This window comes from Lipophrys pholis (assembly GCF_963383615.2).
Source record: "Lipophrys pholis genome assembly, chromosome: 4".
NCBI classification, from domain to species: domain Eukaryota; kingdom Metazoa; phylum Chordata; class Actinopteri; order Blenniiformes; family Blenniidae; genus Lipophrys; species Lipophrys pholis.
In genome coordinates, this window is record NC_137637.1 from 3,629,104 (window position 1) to 3,646,421 (window position 17,318).

Sequence of the window (17,318 nt, forward strand, 5' to 3'; positions counted from 1 at the left end):
TGAGACTGAACATACTCCCATTCAGTCAGAGGATAAATCCCATGATGCTTTGTGATCACATCCAGCTTTAGCAGGAAGTATTGAAGATGATTTGTTAGCTGGTTGTGTTTGTTTCGAAAGTGAAACAGAAAATTTCACTTCGTTTAGAGCCTGATCAAGAAAAGAGCAGAGTTTCTTCTCGATCCTCCAGTTCAGCCTTGACCGACATTTTTCTCTACACACTGTAAAGGCTCATGTGGTGACGTTACGCAACACATGCACAGTGAGGAGAATCTGACTCCAACTATGGAGAGTGGATCAGAACCAGTGTGGACACGGACTCAGTTCAAGAGAAGCATGGACAGGAAACAGTCCTCTGGTTCACCAGAGCATTTCTTCCTGAGGCTGCGTTTACAAAACGCAAAAAGTGAAAATGGCTAACGTTTGCTTTTAGGGTGTTCCGTTACACTACAGCAGTGTTCAGAGACACTAAAACCTTTTTAAAACGTCTCCGTGTCTCCTTCATTCAGAACAACGAATAAATATAGGTGGTTTGTGCTGTTCACGGTGCTTCACCCATTCAGTGAACATTTTCTACACCTTCATCTGGATCACATGTGCAGAGACGGGGTTTTTCCTTACATACAGATACACAGTGGACAAAAGCAACTATTCGTTTCAAAACGATGTCTGAATGCAAATTATTCAGAAATAAAAACCTACTGATGCGTTTTCAATTGAAAGGTTGTCATGTAACCAGAGCCTGACGGGCCTTTACACCAAATTTTTTACTGATCAAGTTTTCAAGACCATTACCCTAATTTCCTGATTATAAGCCGTTACTTTTTCCCCCCACACACTTTGAACCCTGTGGCTTAAACAATGATGCGGCTAATTGATGGATTTTTACGGGTTAACAAGCTTCATGCTGCTGGTACATGGGTGATGCATCACGTAACTATGACCTTTCCTGTTTTTTGTTTTGTTTTGTTTTTTTAATTTGGTGGGTGCAGCTTATATACAGGTGCTAGTCTGTTAATTACGCTATCTGTTTCTATGTAAACTCAGCAAGGGGCGTCAAGTGTTTTTCTCCAAGCTCATAAGCTCATAATTCTAGCAGGATAACACACCATGTCACAAAACTCCAATCATCTAAAATAGTTCTTTTTTTAACATGGCACGAGTTCACTGGACTCAAACACCAAATTGAAAGCATCCATGCATAGCAAACAAGCACATCCACTCATGAAACTACAGTGGCTTGCACAAGTATATATCTACTTGAACTTTTCCACATTTTGTCACATTACAACCATAAATTCAAATATATTTTATTGGGAGTTTATGTGATCGGCGCCACGTTGTGTTGGTCTAATTGTGAAATTGTCTAATCCTTTTTTTCCCCCGAATGAAAAACAGCCGTGTTTGATCACTGCATTTTGAATACCTCACAGTGATACTGCTAATTTCATGGAGAGACAGCAGCACTATCTCAGCTGACAAGCATGTGCAATTTACAATGTTTGCGCCCTGAAAACATGGCGGAAGGCACCCACAGGGACAGTTCTCGGGAAAATTTTTCTCACACTAAACAGACAGTCTGAAGTCTGGATTTATTTTGGATTTTTAAGGATGCTGAAGGCAAACTAATAAAAGATAGTCTTGCCAAAAAAAAAGTCTCCAAGAGGAGTAACCCTTCAAATTTGAAGAGCCATCTCTGTGACCACCACCCACAACTATACAGTGAGTGCAAGGTAAGTTAACTGGTAACTGAATGCATGATTTGAGAACTGAAGAATAGTGAAAAATGTCATGGTTTTTGTCAAACTTTACAATAGTTCATCAATAAAGGAAAGCCAAGTTTGAAGTGTTATCTGACGTTACTCCTGTAAAAATATGTTATTGTCATGACACATACAGCAGCAGACCAACATGTGTTTCTGCTGTATACAACCGCTGCCACTTAATTATTGCTGACACTGCTTCAGTTTTGGGCCAGACGCACAATAATTGCAGTTGAGAGGCATGTTTGGTCTGCTTCTGGCCCAGCTCGACACTCGCTCTGCTCAGCTGCAAATATAGTCTGTTGTAGCTTCAGTTACCAGATCCCAGAGCCGAGAGCATCAATTCCACAGAGAAGCATTGAGTGAGACAGCAAGTTGGACAAAGATTTGGTTAATTTTGTGAATATAGCTTTTCGTGGTTAAAACAAACCCGAGAAGAGAGACAACAACGTGTTTTGTTTTTACAAGTGTAATATTACTGCAAGTGTGTATATGTGTCTCAGTCAGATGATAATGATACATTTACTTTTCCATTACTTATAGAGCAAGCGTGCAGCAGGCAAACCCAGTGATGCTGCAGCTACTACATCCTCATCAACAGTGACACCAACGATAAAACAGGCATTTCAAAGGCAGACTGCTTATGCACCGAAATCTGCTAAAGCTCTCTTGAATTTTATTGCAAAGGACATGATACTATTCTAAATCATTGAGACGCTTGGTTTTCACTACAAAGTTCTGTCACAAATTGCTTTTTCAAGAATGAAATCAAACGTGCACAACAATGTTAAAGCTGATGTAGTAAAAGGTTTTGACTCGGGGCACATAATTTCACTGCAACCACTGACTTCTGGACCTACTCTACCTCAGCTTCACCAACCACTACCCCACTGCCTAGTAATAAAGTTCTCCCCAGAAAATTCCTCATCTGACAACAGCAGTAAATCTTTGGGAATATGCTGGAATAGTGGGGAATCAACAAAAAAGACCTGGTTTACGTAACGACAGACAACGCAACCAACATGTGCGCTGGGCAAAACTTAAACATGGCCATCTCAAAGGCTCTGAGAATTCAGAGGGTTGACACAGCAGTCAAGGCCAAAGCTTCTCACAGAGCTGGAAGGAAAAGAGAGGACTGAAAGAAAAGCAAGCTGCCCTCAAAATGGCACTAAAGGCTCTCGTCTATGATGTGGTGACATGATGGGGATCAACACACAAGATGGTCGAGCGCTTTCTCAGCCAACAGCAGCCAGTCGGTGCCACATTGGCTGCAGAAAGAGGAACATGGCATTTAATGCCTAATGACTGTGGCATAAGTATCTTAGAGCAACTCTGCCAGCTCCTTGAGCAAGTAAACTGATGCACTTGCCTCAGAGACACGTGTGACACTGTCAGCTATCAAACCTGTTCTGGATCACATCATTAATGAATGTTTTGGTGGAAAAAGATGAGCCAGCCCTGACCCAGGAGATGTAAAATCGGATGGGAGAAGACTTATACAGAGCTATACAGAGAAGGCAAAGAGGGTTGTTTCATTGACGCCTGCTTCAAAAGCAGTTTTTACATGAGCCTCAGGCTGCAACTATTGACAACAATGTCCAGGAGGAGGCCTTGAAGTTGGAACCTGGTCAGGGAAAAACCACAAAGCACCAGCAGCAACTCCACCATAAACACCCCTACAGCAGCAACATTACTTCAGCAAGGAACCAGAGTGGTGAAGGTGGTCAGGTTCTGACCACTGCAGAAGACAGAGTTAAAAAAGAGATTGAGCACTACAGTCTCTGCCATCCATTCCAGCAGATGAGGATCCACTTGTGTGGTGGAGGGGCCATGGATCAGAGCTGCCGCACCTTGCCACGGTTGTCAGGAAGCTTTTGTGCATTACGGCAACTAGTTGTTCTGGACGATTATGCCCCCCCCCAAAAAAAAAAAGAAATCATCATTATTTATTGATTTGAAAAATTGGGTATTTCTGGAAGCTCCTCTTATAAAAACCACAGCAACTAACAACTACAATTATATCTTAAAATAATAGTAATAAACATAATCAAGAAAAAAAAACACCCTAATCTGCATTCATGCCTGTAAAACTTAAGATGTGCAACATGCAAAAAACACTAATAATGCAGTCAAAAACAGTCAAAATACTGAAGTTCACGAGCTTGCTATTTTTTGGGGTCTTATCACCGAAGTCATCCAAACCACTTTACGAGTGAACCTTAAATGGTTAAATAATTTGGTCGTGTTGCCTGGGGGTGCAGACATGACAACGTGACAAACTGATTTCCTTCTGCTCTTCGTCTGACAACTTGAAGCCAAAGTGTTTCTCAGTGACTGAAGTTGTCCTACCATTCTTCTCAACCAACGGCTGGCTTTCTTCCATCTTTTCAATTGCTTGCTCCCTGATCCACACATGTCACACACTTGCTGCAGCTGCATGCACCACAGGTGTATTCACTGTGTTTTTACAGCACAGGAACTTGCATACACACCGTGCAGCAAATTTATCTTTTTTTCTTTGATTATATTTTTATGATCCTGTGAAGCCAAAATTAAAACTTACAACCAAAATTGAATTAATTGTCCTGACATTTTCATATTTTAATCTCAAGCGAACAAAGTCAGCAGCACGTTATTTCTCATGAAGGAGAGATCAGCCTACTGGTGTGGTCCATTTGATTTGTGTTAGTTTAAACAGCTTTGTTCACACTTGGTTATTTTGTTCTTACAGCCACATTAATTTGTTTAATATGGTTTGATTTCTACCTAAGATATCTTTTCTTTTGAAATTAAGTTCTTCTGAAGCCTTTTACAATTGTATTTACAATATAAATATTTTAACTTGTAGCCACATTAGCACCAAAAGCATTAGCGCCATTAGCATGACAGACTTTACAACTATACTAAAAACCGACAACAAAAACTGCAATATAATAACCTCATTGGCTGCATTACACAAACACATGTCATTTATTGGTCTTACGCTTCTATAACACACTTTTCAAAACTTATAAACACTTGAAGAAATCATTGACACACTCTCGTCCATCCACCTATTAAACTTGTCCCCCCTGAAACGACCGCTGAAATGAAGTTCAGCCTGTGATAGTACTTTTTTTGGGAGTAGGAAACAAAATTTAATGATGTGAAAAAATGAACAGTGCACTGCTAACGTGATGCAGTTGCATAGAGACAATTTCACATTTGTCATAAGGACGATATGAAACATTTAAAAAAAAAATGCTGCTTTTCATATTGAATGACAGACTCTTCTCAACATTGATAATTTTCTATCATTGTTAAAATAAATTGGACCACGGCAGATAGTGCTGAGAAAAACGCTACAACATCTGTCCATCACATCTGCAGAACTTCAGCCCAGACGACAGACCTGCACACCAACAAGGTGCCGTTCTATTTTGACTTTTTTAATGAAGCCTTTGTTTGAATTCATACAGCAAGAAAAAAGGTTGAAAAAACAGGCCAAATCAAACAAATGGCCATTATAACAATGACTGTTGTTGTAATAAGACAAGTTCAAGCTGTCTTTTCTACATGAAGGTGCAAAGAAACCATTGAGAAGGTTTCGCAGGTTTGAAGTGACCCTGCGTGATAATAGCTGAATGTGCAGTTCTGTAGTCACATTGCGAGCATTGTGATCATGATGTAACTTGCGATAAACACTTTGACGATGATGGTAATGTTATTTTTTGCTACTTCCACACTGCACATTGATCTGTTGGTTTATTTTTTTTATTAAGTGTCTGCAGTTTGCACCAGCAGCATTTCAAAAGTGGTGCGGTTTGTTAAGTTTACTTGATGTTTCTGCCTTCTGCCCAGTTGTCATCAGGTTTGATGCAACGTTAAAATAATAAACTGGTATACAAGACCGGCTCGATTCACACGGCAGGATTTTAAAATTGTCGGCAGATTTCCCAAACCTATAATGATGTGATAAATAATCACAGTTTTAACAGTGTTGGTCGTACAGTGTGTGGTGTGCAGCCACTCGGCAACATCAACACACCCCACACGAACAGATTTCACTCGCGAACATCCCCACATCAGACAGGAAATCTCGCAAAAACCTCTCGAGATCAAACTTGATTCCAGACGTCAACAAACATGGTGGACGAAGAGGATGCATTGGCAATCGTTCGTGGTGTGTTTTTATCCGAAAAAACTACGTTTTAAAAAGAAGAGGCGTTGGTCAAAGGAGTGGAGACAACGGGAGCATGGTTGTCGGTCCAGTCCAGGTCCGGCGTTTCCTCACCACTATGTCACCTCGCTTTCTGATTGGCTACACGTCACAGTCTACAGGTTCGTGTGTGGTGTCCCCCAAGGGGAAAACGAGCACGATGAGAACTCAGGCCAAAACAATCCAACATGTTGAATATCCCCGATTTGAGATCGGAGCGGTCCCGACATCCTTCCGAGCAGACGAGAGCAGTCTTAACACACCACACACGGCAGGAATATCTCATAAGATTATCTTGTGATGATCTGAGCGTCCTTTAGATTGTCAGAAGGGGAGAATCGGGGCCAAAATCAGCTTAATTATCCTGCCGTGTGAACCGGGCATAAAGAGAAAAATATTTGCAGTGTTAATTATATATACAGACACACTTTTATAAACGTGCTTTGAGTTTTTCTTTTGATTTATTGGACGGTATATGTTCCATGTGGACGCCGCTCATGTCAAGTACTGATGGAAATCAAATGCTTGAAGAAGAAAGTTTTGCTCTTATGTTGGGATGAGTGCATCATTTCCAGGGTTCCACCAAGCAGGTCATATCTCTCCATATTCGTCAGAAAGTGGATGAGACAGATTTGTATTTACTAAAGCAGGTAAGTCTGTAGGAAATTTTTATTTACAGTGGTGACCTGGCATGTCCGTGCTCGTACAGAGTCCACTTGGGCAAACCTCCACAACACAATAAGAGCAGTGAGATTACAGCAGCCTCCAGTCTGCCCCCGCACACATGCTCGCTGCAGGGCAGGATATGAATAAATGTGACGTCTTCCAGCACTGGCAGACTGAACTGTGCTGCTGAGCTCCAGGAGGAGGAAATTAAAGATGAAGAACAGGTAAATCAACTCGGCTCAATGAAAGACACTCGGGATGTGTGACCTCATTATGCCTCAGCTTTTTTCAGCACCCCCCCCACACACACCTTTCTGACCAAATATAGAAATGGGGATATTTTTTCTCTTCTGTGTTGTCTTCAAGGACAAACAAATAAAAGTGAAACACCAGGTTTGGTTAGAAAGAAAAACAACTTTCTTGCCCACATTTTTGGCTTCTATTGATATGGGGTATTTTTTTCCTGTTATACTACCTAATATGACCCGGTGTGTAATAGCGTGAGATGGGTAATGTGGGGGTTCCTCACTAATTTTGTTAAAATTAACAAAAGGGAAATATGTGTAATGAAAATCTAATTTGAAGAAATCAAATTGATTTTGGTCGGTGACTAAACCATCAAAACCAATTGTATGTCTTTAAACAACAAAATCATTTTAATTTACCATTAATTTAGCTTTTTAATTTTTTTTCCCCCTATAATCTCAATTGTGTGTAGGCTGAACATAACCAGGGGAGGCGCTTAATGTTAGCTAGGTAAGCTAGCTGGAATGTTTCACTTTGATGAACACAAAGACTTGAATTTCGTCGAGTGATATGCACGTACTACGACTGCAGTCAGTTTTTATGCTCATGTGGTGAACAGTAACAATGGAGGATTCAGAGTATTTGTTGGTTTCCAACACAATCTTCAATAAAGATAGTGAGTGGACCTGTACCATGATGAAGGCCAGAGAAAAGGAGCTGACAACTTTACATCCAGCTGATCTGTGTGTGCATGCATGACATAGAAACTACAGTATTATAAACCTTTCTGGCATTTCTGAATGTATAGAGATCGTTTTCAAAACACTGCTGTCTGAACGTGAACATTTTCTGAAAGGAAAACAGAGAAACAGCACTGCTTCTCGTTTGCTGTTGAGTCAATAGGGCCTGGAACTTTCTCAGGTGCACTGAGGAATGTCCCATGTTGCTGTGTGAGAGTAAACTGCCATGTACGAGTGTGCAGTGTACGTTTAACTTCAAAACGTGGAAGAGGACATAGCTCAGGTTCTGCTTTGACGTTAAAAGACATTCATATGATGAGTTTTCTTCTTGTCTGTTGGTGAAGTAGCTTTAATCAGTATGAGGAGAGTAATTATTCATCCCTACTGCAACAACAATAACTCTGAATTGGTCTGAAAGAAGATAGTAAACAGCTAAAAGTTGTCTACATGAATTTTCAACCTATTATTCATCAATTTATGAAAATTGCATGATTTATGTTAAAAGCGTTACTTTAGTAAACACAAGTCTAAACCGCTTTAAAATTCAAAATATTATTAATTTGAGAAAATAATATTTGAACAAGGTCTTAAAACTGATAGCATCCAGAAGAAAATTCACATTGTGATAAATACTAATGTGTTCATGCATGAAAACAAATCACCCATAGTCACAGATTAGCAGACTTGTGTCAAATGGACAAACATGACTGTCTGTGATCAATCAGAGCCAGCGAAAAACAGAAAAAAACATAAACCACAGACTGCCCCGGAAAAGGACGTGGGATGAACAACATATACTGAGTTGATGCACTGTCACCAATGCAGACTCCATTTCCAAAGGCCTGCTGCAATTTGTTGTCCTCACTGCATAATGCTGCAATGTGGTTCTTGTGGTGCCGAGTGGTCAAGCACCCTGGGAGCGCAGTGTGGCCCTCTATTAACAAAACAATGTCCAGCTGCCTGAACAGACCGGGACCAGACCAGGAATGAGGCACACACAATGAAGAACAATGGCCAAATGGGTGTTGTGACAGGGGTGGGGGAGAGCGCAGTCGACAGCAGGCCGAGCATGACACAAAATCAATCATCTGTTTCGGGGCAAACAAGCCGACCACTGTCTGTCTGAGGCGGAGGATCACAGAAAAAAACAAAACAAAAGCTAAGTGCTGCGGCATGTTTAGACCTCAAGACCATAGTCTGCATGGCCTTCAGATATTACACAAATCACAGACTACTCTCTGGTAATTAATAAAGACCAACACAGTAAGAAAAGGCCAGGGCATGGTGCACGCAACTGTAGCATAACCATTTACCCAAAATCTTGCCACACAATCTTGCTCATGAAAGTGTTGAATGTGCCCTGTGATTTGTCTGGAAGGATAAATGACTTTCAAATCCCAAATCTGAATGTTGCTGCCCTCTAACAGTCCTGACTGCTGACTCCAGCCATGACCTGAGGCTTTCAGTAGGATTGTCATCCATCCATACATCTTTTATCCCGCTTATCCTGTTCAGGGTTGTAGGGTGCTGGAGCCAATCCCAGCGTACTGTGGACGAGAGCAGCCAGACTGGTTGCCAGTCTGCCACAGGGTAAATATATAGACAGATAAACAAAATCACTCGCTCACCTGAGTGTGACTGTGGGAGGAAACCAGAGTACCCGAAGGAAACCCACGCAAACACCACACAGAAAGGCCCTGGGATTGAACCCACAATGTTCTCGCTGTGAGGCGAGAGCGCCAACCATTGCGCCATCGTGTGGCCTCAGTATGATTTTGTTAAATGTATTTTATGAACGTAGGTACAGCGACGGTATATCGTGGTTTTCTGAAACATCAATCCATTCCAATCAAAAACACCTTTCAAGGACAAATGGACGTCTTGCTGCTGCAAGATACAATACAACCATGACTTCACACACAATTTTGCCTGAACTCTGCACTGTGTAAGACACTTATGACCAAGACAAAACACGGTTTCGTGAGCGTCTTTTAGCCATAATGCTGAAGGCAAACTCAAGAACAACAAACATTCTTGTTTTCCCAGCATGCATTGCAGTCGTAGAGTCCTGATGAACTGTGAAATATTTGCAGCATCGTAACAGACCCACTAGAGCTCCACTCTTCGACTGATAATTAGTAGTTACTAGCCATGTCCTCCTCCTCCTGCGATTACACTGATGGAGGACAGCATCTCCGTCTCCATGGTAACCAGCATGTTTGTGTGAGAGAATAAAACAGCGGAGCAGCTCTACAGGCTCGACACGAGTCAGCACTGTCAGGAAACCAGAGGAGCTTTTTCACCACAAGACAACATGCAGAGGGAGCTCACAGCTCACAATCAACCTCAAGCTAAGAAGCAGTCAACAGCTGAGAAATAAAATCTCTTTCAGACTAAAGTGTATTTATAAATGAGACTTTTTCTGATTTCAACAAGTACACTGTTGTTAGCTACAATGCTATCTTTGGATTAGCATTGTGTAGAGAGTTTACTAATAATTAAAACAAGTCCAGGACATTAAACCCAGACAGCTTCGATAGGTCTGGATGTCCTGAATTGTTCTGAGTTCATTTAGAAAAGCAGTCAGATAATAAGTTTGTTTAAAAAATGAAATCCAGACCTCAGTCTTTCTCTCCACTAAACTCCCGTTATTTATCCTGTGAACATGCTGTTCACACTACAATGGATAAAGACCAAAACATAGAATATTTACTTGTGCTCTGAAATTCTTTGTATTTTCACAGTTTGGTGGCCAAGAGGACAAACATCAGAGTATGCAGGTATAATTAATCAAAACCTTTTAGGCCCTGTTTACACGACAACGTTTCACCTGACAACACATAATCCCTGAAAAAAAGGAGTGCGTTTACACTGCAGCAGCGGACACAGAGACAACGATGTAGTTAGTATGCCGGGCCACTTGAGGGCACTGTTGCTTAATTTTATAATGAAACTACACAGACGTGTGTGCAGAGAATAATACACTATAAACGTGAAGAAAATGGAGAGAACCTGACATCCGCATGGACTGATGACACATCGGATGCTATCAGGATGAGTCTCAACTGTTAAACTACTGATATGAACGATAAAACTAGAATATGGACCGCAGGTCGGACCACTATGCGGCCGCCATGTTTGTTTACAACTGAATGAGCAGGAGGGAGGGGGAGAGATGTGCATGCGCAGTAACAGGCTCTGTATCCTCCATCAGTCTCTGCCGGAGGGATTTGCGCCGTGAAAGAATTTTTCCACCTTGGGAGCTGGACTAAAATCTTTGCGGATACAGTGCATCTGCAAACTGGTGCCGAGTAAACGGACCCCCCAAAAGTTTTGCGGGGCCTAAGTTGTAATGAATTCTCACTGCAGCAGAGCCGCCAGATATTAACACAACTTGTGTAAGAAGCTTTTGAAAAAAGGACACACTGTTCTCTCAACAACCCCATTCTCTAAAAATCACGTCTGCATTACACATGAAGAGGAACCTTCTCCTAACATATTGACATGAAATCTTGGCATTTCCTCCTCTAGCAACACAAATATGTTGTTCAAACCAGTGCAGGATGGCAAGGTATCACACAAAAGAAAACAAAACCAGAGGGTAGCCAGCCATCTTGAATGTCTCTCCATTCTGCCTCGGGTAAACGGAGAAACTGAAGCATCTTGGGAGAATGTCTACAGAGCTTGATAAGGACTGAAGACTGAAGCAACGGTGACCCACTATGGACGCTGGCTCTCCATTTGTTCAAAGTGACAGAGAAAGGCCCTTCTGAAGCTTTTGTTTTTAGCGCAGGCAACCGAAGCAGCTCACCTTTGGTGTTCTCCTGTTTGTTTTCCTTCAGCCCTGCTTTTTATTTGCTCTCGCCTGACAACACCCACTGAGCAAACACGCTCGGAAGTGTGCTGGCAGATTTCTGCAATGCCTCACCTGACGACACAAAACACTTTATTCAATTAGTGTTTGGTTTGCTTCACTGTCCTTTTGAGGGAGACAACTACGGGAGAGAGAGAGAGCGAGAGAGAGAGACAGAGAGACAGAGACACACAGAGAGAGAGAGAGAGACAGAGACACAGAGAGAGAGAGAGAGAGAGAGAGAGAGAGAGAGAGAGACAGAGACAGAGACAGAGAGACAGAGACAGAGACAGAGAGAGACAGACCAAAATGGCTGCCTGAAGCAGTTTCAGAAGTACAGAGAAAATGCTGAATATTTGTGACCTCTCTCTGCACTACATAATAAGTCGGTTGAAGATCATGTAGCAGGCAGTGTCAAAATAAAAAAGAAGAGAAAATGAAGGACAAAGTATAAGGTTGCAATCAGATGAGAAGGAGGTGATCACCCCCCCCCTTTGAGCCCTTTTCCATTAGCCGCCTCCTCCTCCTCCTCCATTATTCTCCTGAGGAGCACTGCTTCTCAGCACAAAACAGAATTAACCAGCACAACCCTCTGCAACAACGCTCCCCCAGAGCACAGCCAACGCTGCGCCCCATTGGACACACGCCAAGGCTCCTGCACCAATGGGAGCGTTCCGCCGAGGCAGGCGTCACAGCCACTTGTTTTTAACCCTGTTGTGCAAGAGGAGGCTTTATACAATGTTCGGTAGCTGCAGAGGACACACCGCTGGAAGCTGCTCTCCAACATTCTGCATCTTTCTTCTTATCTCAGTCCACAATGTGGGTTAGTAAATGAATAGAAGACAGCTAACTGGAGGAATAGAAGGAGTACTAAGCAACAAATTTGTCTCTGATGTGAAGGCACATGTCCACTGCGCCGGCTGAGTTCACCACTTGGTCACAGAAAAGCTCATTATCATGTCAATACCACACCTGCCTCCATCCAACCACACACAGGGGCATCAGAATGTAAATGAAAGCCAAGAGGATGTTTTCTCACTGCAACACTCCCTTCTGCCTCTACAGAGAGAGAGAGAGGGAGAGAGGGGGAGGGAGAGCGAGCGAAAAAGACGAGGGACACACACACACACACACACAAACGGTGTGCATCGGTGGGGGGTTCTTTGACCACACACACACTGAACCAGTGAAACGAGAGCAAAACAACATTTGAACCAAAACCATCCAAATTTTCTCGTTATTCCAATGTGAAAAAGAATCCAATTATACTAGACAGAGTTTATAACGTTAATCAATATTCAAAATCAGAAAAACCTTAAAATGAAGAATGAATGAATGATTTTTTACAAAGCCCCGCAGTGTCCTCCATTTGACACCGATAGGTTCCTGTTTTCTTACACCCATTAATGCGACAAGCGACTTTATGTAATTTATTTTGTTCCTGAATCCTTCAGAGAGCTGAAATTCTCTCTAAAGCCATAAAGCTTAATGCGACTGGGCTAGTATTACAGTAACTGGTGCATCTGGTGTGTCACCCACAACAATGCCGCTGTCTCTGGTTTACAGTGATATAATATTACTGCAACGCTTAATAAAACAAGAACAACAGCAATGGCTGTTGTTCAAACGTGAGTGTGTGGTGTGATTGTCATCTTTACGTTTCACTGGGAAGGGCCAGGTCCAACCCTTTGGCGAACAAGTTTTGACTTGCAGAACGTATACTTGACACCCTTGATCTATACTTATCAGAACACAGAGCCCACCTGTTCTCATCAGGATTTCAAGGGCACATCAGCCAGTTGGAAAGTCTCACTGTCTGCACTCACACTGCCAGTGTGAAGGAGTGAGAGACTTTATTCTTTCCACAAATCTGGGACGGGCTAACCCTGCATGTCTGCACATTCCTCCCATCTCTAAAGTTTCAGAGGCCCATATTGGGAAAGAAGGGTCTACATCCAGCACAAACACACCGCCGTCCCTTTCTGAGCCATTGTAACTCAACCCCTGTTACACATGTACCTCAACTTTAATCGTAATCTGAGGCTGTCCAAAAACCATACAAAACCAACACCCTGAGCAAGAAGAACAAGCAGCTGAAGCACTGTATTCTCAGCTTTCCCAGAGACCGCAGTCTCACCGTGTGTCATTTACTTATGCCCTAAACACTGCATGCCTCACTTGGTTTTGTTCCTGTTGTTGGCTCTGCCAGTGAGAACAAGGTTTGTTCAAGATAACAGAAGGGCCAGGTCAGGGGGAGTGCTGAGGGGGCTCCGGTTTCCAGCAGTTCTGAGTGGCCAGATCTCTGAGCTACAGCCCACATAGTCTATTAAAAGATGGCAAACATATTCAGAGAATGTCAGTAGCAACCAATGAAAACAAGGCTCCGCATGTATGTAGCCATCTGGTTACCAAACACACATTCAGATCTTTCCCAATGATGTGTGTGCGCGAGAGAGAACAGCCCTCCCCCCAGCAGTGTACTGTTGTAATCTTTGTACTCATGAGAGAAGGTCATCATGCGCAGAGGAAACACACTGCAAGCTACATGTGTTTTCTAACTTCAGCGTTATTTATTGGTGTTAAAACAAGACAGATTGGAATACACATGACTTGAGAGAAACTGAGCAACACACAGCATGAAGCAGGATGTTGATTAGACAGAACTTTATTGAGCCCTTTGGTCTTGCAGTTTCCTCAAAGAAAACTGTCCTCAGGTAAGGTGGAACATGAATTAATGATCAAAAACAAATATAAGCACAGACGAATGGTAGAGGCACAAACAGTGGCCGTGGAAACAGTCCCTGTCCCTGTGTGTGCCTGCTGTTCCCAGCCCTCACACACACACAATGCTACAGCAGGCAGGGAGCACAGCTAAACAGGACACAGCCAGGGCAGCCATTAGTGCTCACAGAAACCACACAGCACAGGGTGTTTCACTGGTGCTACTTAACCCAGCACACACCAGCATTCACCCCACCAAATGTCCAGGAGCAAAACTAAAGGCTGGATCAAAACAGTTTCTTCATAACTGAATTATCTGACGAGGTAAAATGGTGTTTAAAACAACGCAAGTCAATTAAACTTGGATGAAAACTTGTGGTCGCTACATTCAGATTCAACAAAGCTGCTCACATTTGGTCGTTGAAATAAATAAATACACAAAAAAAGAGGATAAAAAAGGAAACAAGCGCACCCCTCCAAAATACCTCCCATTTATCATAACCGCCACCGAGGCTGGGGGTTGGTAGGTGGGGGAGGTGAACAGCAAGTCACATCCAGCGCGCGCGCGCGCGCACACACACACACACACACACACACACACACACACACACACACACACACACACACACACACACACACACACACACACACACACACAGAGAGAGAAAAAACAACCGAGCCCTCAGTCTGATTCACACGCCTGAACGTTCCTCGGAATTATGCAAAAGACCGAAACAACCATGTTACACATTTTAGATAAGACTCAACGTGATGGAACTTAACTCGACACGCACTAAGAGCTTCATGTGAAAACACGTATTTTTGTGTGTACATGAGTATTTTAAAGTGCGGTTCAGAATAAGGACAACATCCACTGGAGAACATCCAGAAAGTTAGCCGACATGCTAGCATAGCAATTGTTGCCTGTGGCTGGCTAAAGCTAGCCACCAGAAGCTAACGCCAGCCGCTCAGAATCATCAAATTGCACATAGTTTCAGAGATGACGATCAAAAAAACATTCGACAGTTTTCAATTCCACGTACAGTATCCAACACGTTGGTGGCAGGGCAGTGGAGCAACACATTATATCGATGCCAGTAAAACAAGTTTGCATTTTACCCTGAACCTCTGATTGTGAACTTCAAGCCCAGCAGACCGAAATCAGCTTCTCCTGCCTTCAATTTCACACCAAATAATGCCAGTGAAACACGACCAAAGTGCTTTTCCGTGTGCTGCAAATGATGATTTAACAGTGGAGCGTTAGGCAACGAAAATCCTGGGACACAGGACACTAGCTAAACTTGCCAAACAAACCCAGGTTTGTTTATCAAACATGTAAAACGATCCCGGTGGCTCTCCGGTGCAGCTTAGTTGTCTCCCGGTAAAGAATTAAAGCTCCATGCAGTGAGTAACACGGACAAACCGGACTATAGACACCCTGGAGGCCTGAACACATACGAGTTTAAACTACTGGAAACTTAGATCAGCAGGCTCGGAGCTTACTTTGAAATATCCTCGATGAAATGTAGTGTATTTCCAGAATAACAAGTCAACTGTAAAACAAGCCGGGGAAGCGGGCGAAAAAGCCCAGGAGCAGCAGTCCAGACGCAGCCCGAAGCAGCCCCCGAATTGTACACCAGGACCAGGGCAGCTTTCTCAGCACTGCCTTCAAACGGAAACAGCCCCAAACAACTTGTTTTATCAACTTAATAAGCCACGACGAGTCCAACCAGCTGAGTTTGGAGGCTTCGGAGCTGTGGTTGGTATACTAACACATGACGCGTTTCCCCCAAAAAACACAATGTGGGAATGTAACAATTACAAATTAAATACACTCACCTAAAGAGGCATTCCAAAGTTGTACGAAAGGGGTATATTCGCGTACGTCCAGAAGTCCTCGGTGTATTAGTATCCAAACATCAACTGTGGTCAGACCAGTAGGCCCGAACACCGGCCTCGGAGTCTCCTGTATCCTTTGCCCTCAAAAGTAGCTCCCTTTCCAGGGGTAGGAAACAAACTTCTCAGTGTCTCCCACACACACGAGTAGAGTTAAATTCCCCGTTCTTTTCGGGTGCACCGCATCCATTTGGTGTCTATGATTGATCCCCGATGAAATAATCCATTTATTTGCGTGTGTTGTATATTTACAGTCCCTGTTTATAATGGGTATTTGCTGCTATATGTGATACAGGCTATGATGGCGCCCATCCCCCTCCTCACCGGCATCGAACGCGGGTCCCACCGAAACTGACACACAGCCATGCTGCGGGGTTTCCCTGCTGACTGTGCACGGGCCCTCTCCTTGGGCGGGGCCTTGTTCACGTGTCCCGCCTCTCATCAACGATTGGGCCGCTTTGTTGTCACTCAAATAATGCCATCGATGAATTATTTTGCCATTGGTGAATTAGAGAGACCCTTATTTATTTGGGCGGGTGACGTTGAAAGGAGGCGGGGCATACACGTAACACATTTAGACGTTTCATATTGAGCTGATGCATCAGCGTGTCCACCATATTGGATGAGGACTCATTTATTCCTTGCTTTTTATTGAGGAAGGACATTTTTACTTGATTAAAAATTATCATAACTACTTTAATTTTCATCTAATTTGGACACTCTTCGTTGTAATTAGGATCCGAAATACTTCTGTTCATTAAAAAGTGACTTTTCATATCAAAATAGCCAGTGTTTCTGAAGTTGTTAGTCACCACATGGTTGTGTGCATTATAATGTTGAATAATTATTCTAACGAATCATTTGTTTGTTTAACCTTCTCTATCCAGTAAATACAGAGCATTAGGAGTGAAACCCCTTGACAGACAAGAGTTTTTCACAGTTCATTAAAGTATTATATTTTTAGAACGAACAGCCAAGTTTTGAAAGGACTAAAGCATCCCTGAACGATGATTTCTGGCATTTTAGACAAACTAAACCTGAACACGTCTCGGAAATGCAGTGAGTTATAATTATTTACACTTTGAAGACTTCATTCCTCTCTAGAGGTGGCGTGGATCCTTATCCAAGATGGCGACCACGCTGATGCTGCGGCAGCCCTTTGCTCAGATCTCGTGTCACTAAATCCACGCAAGACTTTCCCGTGTCGCTCATTGGGGGATCAGAGGTGACGCATC

General features: G+C 42.8%; 1 protein-coding gene across 4 annotated transcripts in view; it reads right to left on the reverse strand.

Annotated features, from left to right (window-relative positions):
- The window catches only part of setd5 (SET domain containing 5), a 41,221-nt gene extending 24,747 nt beyond the window's left edge, over positions 1–16,474 (reverse strand). For all 4 annotated transcript variants that reach the window (XM_080460772.1, XM_080460770.1, XM_080460771.1 and 1 more), the window contains exon 1: positions 16,027–16,474. The gene's annotated coding sequence lies outside the window, so the exon portion shown is untranslated. The remainder of the gene's footprint in view (positions 1–16,026) is intronic.
- Positions 16,475–17,318: the final 844 nt, after the last annotated feature.